This window comes from Protopterus annectens, chromosome 13.part0 (genome assembly GCF_019279795.1).
Source record: "Protopterus annectens isolate FY-2018-M chromosome 13.part0, PAN1.0, whole genome shotgun sequence".
In the NCBI taxonomy this organism is placed as follows: Eukaryota; Metazoa; Chordata; order Ceratodontiformes; family Protopteridae; genus Protopterus; species Protopterus annectens.
This window is the reverse complement of record NC_056747.1, coordinates 911,420,172-911,432,387: the sequence shown is the minus strand read 5'-3', so window position 1 is coordinate 911,432,387 and position 12,216 is coordinate 911,420,172.

The following is a 12,216-nucleotide window of genomic DNA, read 5'->3' as shown; positions in this document are numbered from 1 at the left end:
CAACTCTTAAAACTCCTGCTCAAAAATCAAATTCTCTTCCAAACATAGCATGGGTTCAGACCTGGACATAGCACATCTACCGCTCTAATATCCTTCTTAGACATAGTTAACAAAGCTGACTCAGGGAACATTGTCTCTACTTTATTCTTGGACCTATCTAAAGCCTTCAATACCATCTCTCACACTATCCTCCTCTTCCAACTCACTAACATAGGACTATCCACTCCCTGTCTTAACTGGTTCAAAAGCTACCTATCCGACAGGGAACAAGCTGTCAAATGGCAAAACTCTTTACCCTCTTTCATTCACAACCCTACTGGCATCCCCCATGCTTCAATATTAGGACCACTCCTATTCAATATCTTTATCAATAACCTTCATCAATCAATCCAACAAGGCTCCCTAGTTCAGTATGCTGACAACTCCACCATAATCTGCACTGCTGACAACCCAACTCTGTTATGGCAAGTCATCCAAACTGCATTTACCACTGTAGAGACTTGGCTCCACAACAATCATCTTTCCTTAAACCCTAATAAAAGCAAATTCATGATTTTCACTCCCAAGAAAAACACACCCATTAACAAATCCCAATTTGATATTTTCTCTTTAAATACCACAAAAATTGAACTAGTTACCCACACAAAACTGCTAGGGGTTATAATTGATGAAAACCTCAAATCTGACCTCCATGTTCAGAATAACACCAGTAAGACCCACAAAAAACTATGACTTTTCTACAGACATAATATGTTTCTCTCCCTCCCCACAAAACAAGTACTTGCTTCATCTTACCTACTTTCTTCCCTAGTTTGTGGTGCAACGCTACTTACCAACCTCCAATCCTCCCTGAAAACTAAACTAGAAACATGCTATAACAAGATAGCCAAATTCACAACTAATAGTCACCACTGTACCCACCACTGCATTTCTCTAAAAAAACTATATTGGCTTGAATTCCTCCACCACTTAACCTATCATCAACTAACTACCACATGCAAATAAATTAATAAACCTCAAGACTGTCCTGGCCTAAAGTCCTTATTCATCCTTTATAATCCTAATAGGTCCCTAAGACCTGAAAACCAGCACCTCCTACAAATTCATAAACCTAAACTACCTTCCGGTCAGCTACTATACTCCTAGATCCTAGCTAAAGCATGGAATAGCCTTCCTACATGCATTTGCACATCTCAATCCTTTGCCTCCTTTAGAACTGCCCTGCACACTTATTTCCTCTCCAAATAGACCTGTACCTGTTCAATACCTCCGCCAGATATTGCCCAGTTCTAATAGTCCTACTACTCCTCTTTCTCCTTCATACTCACTTCTGTACAAACCTTGTACACACTTCTTCTAAGATACTCTAACTTATCTCTAAACTCCCCTCACTCTCTCCTTACCTTATAAAACTAACAGCCTGTATCTCAACCCCCCTGCTGTATTCCTTACCTATTCTATACTTCCCATTACTACCATCTTAAACTTAATTATATTCTACCATCCTCAACTATAGACATATTCAATTCACATTTATTCTGTTTTACCTTCCTTACCCAAGTACACCTGCAGTCATGCATACTAAATATGTGTGCCTTATAATGTTACTATTTGCTGCTTGTGTTTTCTCACGTATGTGTCAATACAACCTATTTTTTATATATTTGACAGAACCTGTAAGTGGACTGCCTTAATGTATTAATGTGTGCTTTTAATTGTATTTCTTTTTACTACTTGTGTTTTGTATAATGTATTTCAATTTACTAGTTGTGTTCTGTATTATGCTGTAGGTGGATTGGCCACTTTAAATTGGCCCTAGGTGTGAGTGCGTGTGTGTGTGCCTTCTGTGGAAGGTTGGGCGCCAGGCAGGCAACTCGACACTGTAAAACTCCACTGCCAATCATGAGCAGACAAGGTGATCTGCTGTGGTGACCCCTAACCGGGAAAAGCTGAAAGAAGAAGAAGTTCTGTATAACCATGTACATTCATACAAACTGCTTTGTGGAGCTTTTCTCTCCTGGCCTCCACTGAAAATGGGCTCTTCTTGGCCCAGTGGACTTTCCCGGTAAACAAATGCCGATAAATAAATAAATAAATAAATAAATAAAATCTCTGACAGTGCATCCTGCAGGGAATCTTTAAAGTCTGCCAACTCACTGGACTCCCAGAAAACATGTTCCCAATTACCTCTTTCTTCCCCATCACACCTCCAACATTTGCTGTCTACCTGAGGAAAAATTCTCTGGAGTCTACTTGGGGTATAAAAATATATATGTAGACATTTCCAAGCAAAAATCCCAAATTTTTCTAGATTCTGTTACATATTTAGGAGGCATACATATATCCTCCCATTGTTTCTTTGTGAACTGCTTATCCACTCTCTCTTCTCAATCCTTTCTAACCTTTTCTGATTGATTCTTATAGTTATCATGCAATATTGTTCTACTAATGATTTCATTTTTTAATTTCAGCTTCTGTTCTAGATTCTACTAGAAAGTCTACCAGTGCTGGTCTTTCATTTAGGACCCCCCTATTTCTTTCTCTTTCTCTATACTCTGATATCAATCCTTGATAGAAAAGGCAATCTCTAACTTGCAGTCTAAATAAATTCCTGGCGTCTTCCCATTCTATTATCTTTCCATCTCTAGTTATTTGCTGCCAGTATCTTGGCTCCTTTACCATTTTTATTCCAATAAATTCAAGCCCTCTCTTGCCTGTTGTCTATATTCCTAATTGCAGTTATCTTTATCAGCAGAATCTCCCTTCTCCAGTCCCGTGTTGGCTTAAGGTACCTTTTAGGTATGTTTATGAAAATAAAATGTCATGCACAAAACAGTTTGTTCTCTGGAAATAAGCCCACATTCAAATGATGATCACTATTACTCAAATAGCAGGTTTTAAAGTGTGTCACTGCCAAGACTTCCTTTGGCAAATACAACAGTCTGTTAGCAGACTCCCTCCAGTTCAATATAGGTAATCTCAAGGTTCTCTGCTACTAAAAACATAAGCGGTCCATACTCCTCCAAACTTCTCGACAATGCCTAATATTTTGAAAGTAACCCAAATAGGAGCAGTTTAGTGATAATTTTCCCACCTGTAAACATAGGCATGCTGGTTTAACCAGTCCCCATTAATCCACTCTGCTGTATTCTCCTGTATAATACCGTCCTGTTGCTTTTTGTAGTCTAAATACTCATGAATTGCTCCAAATTACTGACACATCACAAAATTCTCATGTTTCTGTCCTGTTTGCCTTACTTGCTGACTGGTTACCTGGTAGAACCATTACTCTGTGTTACACTAAATTACAAATTTATTTTAGGTTTGCAGTATTGCTGAAAGTCATCTTTAAACACACTCATATCAAACTACATTCTTTAATAGGATTTAGTAGAATTGCTGTATTAAATACATTTAATGCATCAGTTCAATTAATTTTAATGCATTAAATAATGTACTTTTTTATTTTTAGATGAGTGCTTTCATCAGGATATAACTGACTTCTTCAGATCTTTTAAAACATGGCAATCAAATAAAAAATAAAGCACTTTAAAGTAAGACTTATGATATCCGAGTTTTAAAATGATTCCACTTTGTACACGTCTGGCACAGCTGACCAAAAGCTAAGTACTTTTCTCGTTCAGGCTCATAATTACCTCCACAATTATGACAGTTGACTATGAGGCTTTCTACAGGTTTTGCTGATGCACCCCCTCTGCTTCATTGAGCATGCTCTGGATTTTATTGGAGCTGCCCTGGAATTTGTTGGAAAGGCTTGGGGATTCAGTGAAGCAAATATACCCTTTGGCCTGTATCTTTTAACCTTGTGCTGCATACACTATCAACATTAGCACTGGAAGGCACTGCAAGCATGCTTTTATAATTTGTAAGCATATCTGTGTGCCTTTCTGTGAGCTCAGATATCTGACAAATCTGTATGACCTTATTCAAAGTTAAATCACTGTCTCAAAGCAAAATCTTTCTCACTACATCATCTTTATTGCCACACACAAGCCTGTCTTTTATCAACTCATCTCTTAAATTACTAGATCTGCACATTTTTGCCTTATTTCTCAAGTAAGTTACATATGCTGCAAAAGTTTCACCAGGCTTTTGATCCCTTGTGTAAAATATATGCTTTTCCATTGTAATATTCATTTGGGGGTTACACATTTCTCTAAATTTACATTTTAAGCACTCAGGGTCTTCCCACATTTCAGCCAGTACCACAATATTGCGATCTTTCTCCTCTGGGGCATACACAAATGAACACTCCCTTTCAATGGCTTCTGAACCAGCTATATTAAGCAGAATAAATGTGTTTGTATGTGCGTCTTTGTCAGAAAAAGTAGCCTTAATGAAAACAAATGCAGGCCAAAGGACTCCACAAAGGAGAAGCGATAAATCCTGACCCTGATGAAGTTCCTAGTTTGTTTGAGGGACAAAAGTGCTAACCTTTTACTGCTGTATAAATAAAGTGGATTTATCGCTTCTTCTTTGTGGAGTCCTTTGGCCTGCATTTGCTTTTCTGTGGATTATTGGTTTGTTGCTGCTTTTTTGGTTTTGCTTAATGAAAATATCATACTCTTGCTCAAACACTCTCCAGTTTTCAGCACCATTGTTATCAAATACAAGACGTCTGAGAAATCCTTCTGCCATGCCAACAAAATACTTTTGTAATTATGTTCAAATGCACGCACACATATACCAGGTACTCGAGAAAATATTCAGCTGCACTACAGTCTCTTTGAAATGACTGTATTTTGCAAAATAACTGTACTGTAATACTGTACAAACATGCAAACACTTTGCACACCTCAGATATCTTAAATAGCTTTAGTTAATATGAAAAAGAAGCACATAGCAAAAAAATACAGTCATACTTGGTCAGCCAGAGGCCCTTGATATTGGACTTGATTTTAGAGAAGTAGATGAAAAAATGGAGAGGCCCCAGCACCAATCCCTGTGGAATTCTGCTAGTGGCTGGCCTGTCTGTGGAGGTGGATTCCCCTGTTCTAATTTTTGTCCTATAAGTGAACCAGCTGGCTATCCTTTGGTTGACATATGGTTTTATGGCTAAGTTTCTCTATATTGCCAGATTGAGGTATTGTGTTGAAAACCTTGACCAGGTTGAGGTAGATACTGTGCACTATTTTGCCCTCATGCATAACTTTAGTGACCTTTTCAAAGAAGTCCACTAGATTAAGTAAGCATGACCTGCCTTTGAAAAAACTGAGCTGAGAGGGTCCAATGTCTGTAGATTTCCTATGTCATTGTTATCAGATCCACAATAATTATTTCCATGGCCTTGCATAAGACACTAATCAGACTTATGGTTCTGTAGTTCCCTGGGTCTGTGGAAGGCCCCCCTTTGTAGACAGGGATAACTGTTGCAGTCCTCAATTCATTTGGCATGAATCCTGTCTGAAGGCTATGGTTAAACAGGGATTCTAGTGGGCCTGACAGGTCATGCTTCATGTTGTTCAGGAGGCATCCTGAGATATTATCAGGGCCCACTGAATCAGTGTTCTTTGCCTTAGACAGTGCACTGAGGACAAGCTCCCTAGTGATATTTGTTGGAGAAATGATGGTGGGGAGTATTTCCTAGGGGAGACTGAAGGTGATGGGAGGGATAAAACTGGAGACAAATTTATCAACCAGCAAATTTGCTATATCCTCTGGTTGTGTATAGGTGGTTCCATTTACCATTTGTTTGTCACATTGTTGGGTGTTTCCTTTAAGCTATGGATAGAACTGAAGAAAGCCTTATGATTATTATCCTTTTCATGAGAGGCTATTTGTATGTGAAATTTGGCTTTGTTGGACTTGATTGGTCCCCTAAGTTGCTTGTTCAGAGTGATGGGGGAGTTTTTACCTTGCTGGACAATGCCCATCCTATTTTTGGACGTGATTTTCTTTCTTTTGTGATACAACCTATTTATACTAGGATTCCTCCAGGGTGGCTTGTTTTTGGAAGCTGTCCTATGTTGATTTTGTTAATTTTTTGGTTAGGTATAGCTGTCTCTATGCAGCTATTCATGATTGTACAAGGTTTCTGTGAACAACTCCTCGTGGGCAGCTGTGTTTTTAGTGTTTCGTTTTCTCAGAATTTTCTTTGCATTCTCCTCATTATGCCCCTTTCTCTCTCCATAGTTGTTTAGAATTTTTGAGATAAATGTAAAATGTTTCTCACCCAAATAACAGAGTACTTAAAAATGTGTAGTGTGCTTAGACCCCAAGTGATCTAAATGCTGGCACTGGAATTCTTTAGGTGCAATTTGTATATTACAATCACACCTATTGATTTAGGTGAAGAAAATATATACAAACTTCATAAAATGTTGAGATTAGGATTATTTTCTTTTTCTTCAACACGCATGAAAAAGAACAAAAAAAAGTTAACATGAGAAAGAGTTCAGTAGAAAATTTCTGGCACAAGTCTATGTAACCACTGGTAATTGGACAGAAGAAATGAAGAGAATGCTGCATTTATATGGGAGAGTGTTGTCACCTGTGTATGCATCCCCACACATAATGTGGCCAAAATTAGCCATTGTGTGAAAATTGGACAACTTAAAAAATCCACCTGGATTAAGGGGAGCAGAAAGTGGCCTGAGTAAACCAAGTGTTATAATTTATTGTTTCAGTGACCCTCCCTGAAGAAGATCTGTCCACATAGTTTGGATCTTTCCCTGGTCAAGACTCATGGAAGGAAGTATTTACTTAGTTCCAAGAGGGCCTGATGAAGACAAACAAATGGTGCAAGAGCCATGGACTAAAACCCAGTACAAAAAATGCATAATGGTACCCTTTGGAAAGACAGCCAGCCTTGGAAATTACTACATTGATAATACACTCCTAAAAGTAGACCCAGGGATCTGAAAATAAGTAACCTGACCTTTGACCACCGTATGGCTACTGTGCACAACTTATAAGTAAAGGCATGAAATCAAGGTCTAAGGGAGGTCATTTTTCCACTGTGCTCAGCTCTTATCAGACCAGTCATTAAGTACAAAACACCCTTTAGCATCTACTTGACCAGACACTTTAAACAGCTTGAAAGACCTCAGAGTTTCCTCCCAAAAAGAATACAAATACTATGCAGACAGACTCAATGCCTTATCCCTGTACTCAGTCTCCTACAGGCTGCTGTGCATTGATCTATACCTAGCATACAAATCTGATGGATTTGTTGCACATCCACAAGACAAATAGCATCAGAAATACCCATTCTAAGGACCTACATCTCACCCGTAATGTAAACCGGGCATGTTGGAGGGACAGGTATACGTCTCAAAGATTATCCTTTCTCTGCAATAGGCTTCCAGTCCATGTGAAACAAAGCTCATCTTTAACCATATTCAAATGCAGATTGGACCAATGGATGGGAAATTGCAGATTTACCACTGGTTTGGCACCTATGTCCCTAATGGACAGGGCAGCCTGTGAATGCTTTATATGCACATGCCTATATTGTAACCATAACATTCCTTGGGGAATTGACAAGTTAGCAATATTCTGGTAAATTTGGGCTAAGTTTGGCTAGTCTCAAAATGGCACTTTGGCCGATAGCCTAGCAACCACCTTTGAACCTACAACGATACAGAGAAACCTGAAAGTCTGATAAATTCAAAGAGGCAGTTACAAAATATCTTACAAAATTATAAATATTCTACTGATTCATTAGAGAAGTAACCCATGCTTTGAATGCTCCCAAACCAGGGTCTCAAAGCTGGTAATTAAAGCATCAGAATAGCAGTCACTGATTGCACTGAGTACTAGGTAATATTGACACAATTAAGTCCATTGCTGCATAAAGATTGTGAGACTGTGCAGTCAAAAGTGCTGTTATAGGCTCAGTTTACCAACTATTAGTTAACCGAATATGTTCCATTACAGAACAAGTAGGGAGTGAACAAACATTTGAAGATAATTATGAAAGAATGTGATCTTCAAGCTAATTTCAAACAACAGATCTAAAATGTCTTCTGAACATCCTGCCACTAGATGTAGCTGTACTGGTAAAGAGTCTACAACAGTGTGTCTTGAGTCTGCTTCCTACAGGTCTTCCAATTTGTCAGAGGAGAGAACAAGGTAGGTGCTTCATATAATGGATGCTAGAAAGGTGCTTGGTGTGACATCTGGAAAGAGGAAGGAGGACAAGGAGACCTGGTGGTGGAATGAATAAGTACAGGAGAGTATACAGAGAAAGAGGTTGGCTAAGAAGAAGTGGGATTGTCAGAGAGATGAAGACAGTAGACAAGAGTAAAGGAGATGAGGTGCTTGGCAAAGAGAAAGAGGTGGCAAAGGCTAAGGATAAGGCGTATGAAGAGTTGTATGAAAGGTTGGACACTAAGGAGGGAGAAAAGGACCTGTACCGATTGGCTAGACAGAGGAACCGAGCTAGTAAAGATGTGCAGCAGGTAAAGGTGATAAAGGATAATGAGAGAAATGTACTCACAAGTGAGGAGAGTGTGTTGAGCGGATGGAAAGAGTACTTTGAGGGGCTGATGAATGAAGAGAATGAGAGGGAGAGAAGGTTGGATGATGTGCGGATAGTGACTCATGAAGTGCAGTGGATTAACAAGGAGGAAGTAAGGATAGCTATGAAGAATGGAAAGGCTGTTGGTCCAGATGAAATACCTGTGGAAGCATGGAAGTGTTTAGGTGAAATGGCAGTGGAGTTTTTAACTAGATTGTTTAATGAAATATTGGAAAGTGAGAGGATGCCAGAGGAATGGAGAAAAAGTGTTTTGGTACCGATTTTTAAGAATAAAGGTGATGTGCAGAGCTGCAGTAACTACAGAGGGATTAAATTGATCAGTCACAGCATGAAGTTATGGAAAGAGTAGTGGAAGCTAGGATAAGAAGGGAGGTGATGATTAGTGATCAGCAGTATGGTTTCATGCCAGGAAACAGCACTACAGATGCGATGTTTGCTCTGTGAGTGTTGATGGAGAAGTACAGAGAAAGTCAAAAGGAGTTGCATTGTGTCTTTGTGGACTTAGAGAAAGCATATGACAGGGTGCCTAGAGAGGAGTTGTGGTACTGTATGAGGAAGTCAGGAGTGTCAGAGAAGTATGTAAGAGTGGTGCAGGATATGTACGAAGGTAGTGTGACAGCAGTGAGGTCTGCGGTGGGAGGACGGATGCGTTTAAGGTGGAGCTGGGATTACATCAAGGATCAGCTCTGAGCCCTTTCTTATTTGCAATGGTGATGGACAGGTTGGCAGATGAGGTCAGACAGGAGACCCCATTGACTATGATGTTTGCAGATGACATTGTGATTTGTAGTGAGAGTAGGGAACAGGTAGAGGAGATCCTGGAGAGGTGGAGATATGCTCTAGAGAGAAGAGGAATGAAGGTTAGCAGGACTAAGACAGAATATATGTGTGTGAATGAGAGGGAGGATAGAGGAATGGTGAGGATGCAGGGAGTAGAGGTGGGGAAGGTGGATGAGTTTAAGTACTTGGGATCAACAATTCAAAGTAATGGTGAATGTGGAAGAGATGTGAAGAAGAGAGTACAGGCAGGATGGAGTGGGTGAAGAAGAGTGTCAGGAGTGATTTGTGACAGAGTACCAGTAAGAGTGAAAGAGAAGGTCTACAAGAGGGTAGTGAGACCAGCTATGTTATATGGGTTGGAGACAGTGGCATTGACAAAAAGGCAGGAGTCAGAGCTTGACGTGGCAGAGTTGAAGATGTTAAGACTTGCACTGGGTGTGACGAGGATGGACAGGATTAGGAATAAGTATATTAGAGGGTCAGCCCAGGTTGGAAGGTTTGGAGGCAAAGCCAGAGAGGCAAGATTATGTTGGTTTGGACATGTGCTGAGGAGGGATGCAGAGTATATTGGAAAAAGATGCTAAGGATGAAGCTACCAGGTAACAGGAAAAGAGGAAGGCCTAAGATAAGGTTTATGGATGTGGTGAGAGAGGACATGCAAGTGGTTGGTGTGACAGAGCAAGATGCAGAGGACAGGAAGAAATGGAAACAGTTGATCCATGTGGCAACCCCTAACGGGAGCAGCCGAAAGAAGAAGAAGATTGGTGAATATTAGGCTAACTGTCCTGAAAGCTATTTTAAGCCTATCCAATATCCTGTCATCAGAATCAAATCCTGTACTATGTGTTTATGAGGTGAAAACTTTAACCATTATATCAAACCCTCACCAACAAATGTCTAAATTATAGGCACATAACTTGAGGTCTTGGCTTCACTGGGCAGTTCTGAATGGATGTCTTTCACAGACTTCCATTCCAGCTAATAACACAGTGGTGCAGTAGGTAGCATTGCCACCTAACAGCAAGGGGTGGCACATTGGCACAGCAGGTAACAGTGTCACAGCATGAAGTTCTCTGGTTCATTTCTTAGCTAGGATACATTTTGTATGGAATCTGCATATTTTCCCTATTTTCACATAGGTTTTGTCCAGCTATTCTGCTTTCCTACCACATTCCAAAGACATGCAGTAGATAGATTGAACACTCTAAATTGTCTGTAGCTGTGTGTGTGAGTGTGTTTGTATTGTATGTACAAACAGGGTGAACAATGTATCTAGATGATGGTCACTATTGAAGTCACACCTCTACCCCATGAGTAAAAATAGGAAAAAAGGGGTATATGGATGGATGGATAGATTCCAGCCATTAGCTGCTTAGTTGCTTGCAAATGAAGGCTCAGCTGTGTATTTTAGTGAGAGAAACTTGAATGCACAGAGCGTATCTCTAAATATACATTTTATGTTGTCAATCTTCACATAATACTTGATAGTGGGTTCGGTTCTGAACCTTGGAACCGACTCGGCCATTATTCCAGATCGCACCTTCCAAAAACTCTCGAGTTAAGCTGTATCCATTACATTCCTTGCCAATTTACCTAAGATCTCTTTTTCCACTTCATAGTGCCAGATGTGTTCTCTCCTCTAGCTCTTGAGCGACAGCAATAATTTGAAAAACTGTAAATTTAATCTTTTTGTTTCTTATAGAATCCACTTTACTTGCTACTTCTTCTACCAACTCCTCTTTTTGATAGTTATTGGTGTGTATGTATGATCCATTTCCTTTAATCTACCATTTTCGGTAATCTTTCATGTACCATTGTTGGTACTTTCCCCCTTACCTAATGGTATTACTCAGGTACCATTGTTAGTACTTCCTTTCTGCCTTTAAATTAGTTGTTTCTTTACATGTAATAGAAAGCTACCTAATTCTGATGGACACACTCTTTGTGTCTCTTGTTCAGAAGCAGTTCATTTACAGGAAGACTGTGTAATTTGCCACAGTTTTAACCATAGTTCTTTAATTGATAGAAGAAATAAACTGATCAGACTTTGATGAGGCCTGATCTGCTTTCCAAACAGAGACAAGTTCACCTGCTTCTTTTACTTTGTCATCATCTGGTAGATCAAAGAAAAGAAGTCAGTCGGTTCTGGCACGCTCTTCTGCACCACCTACTAAATTGGCTAAGACCCCCATGATTCCTAGAGTCCCCTGGGAACCGATGGGCCAACTAACTCAATCCTCGGTATCATCGGTACCTGTTTTGGAACCAACTACTTCGGCATTGATGCCTTCGATGCCTGTTCCTAAACTGACCACTTTGTCTCCGATGTCAGTTACATACTCACCAAAGGAATTTTCATTTAAAACTTTGCTACTAACTAGATTTTCACCTTCAGTAGATCCCTTTGTGGATCATTCTCCCAGTTCTTTCTTGGAGAGACGTCCACCCAGATCTCCTTCAGTTTCTTCAGTCCAATCCACCAAGAGTCTAACCGAATCCAAAATTATGATACTGGTGGATCAGCTTTTTGCAAAGAGGGGATTTCCCCCTTCCACAGTTCCTTGCCATGTTAGCTCTGGAACCTTGCCTTTTTACACACCAGCCTTTGTTCCTCCTCTGACTCCAGTGGTCCCTGGACCAACCCTTCCAGCTTCAACTTCTTTGGTGCCGGTCAGAGCTCCTTCTCCAGCACTGATAGCTACTCTGAGTTCTTTGGGATTTATCAGATCTGGAGACCTCCCTGGGCTGGGGCCGGTTTTGAGGGGCAGGGTTCAACTTTGATCTTTTCGGAGCCCTCCATGCCTCTCGGTGCTTTGGCATATGTAAGCTCGACTCTGGCTTTGGCTTTAGAGGCAACCTCCTCGATGCACGGTAGGACCATGGTTCCAAAGGAGTCTATTTTGGTATTAGGCTCCCATCTAAGGGAGGGCCTG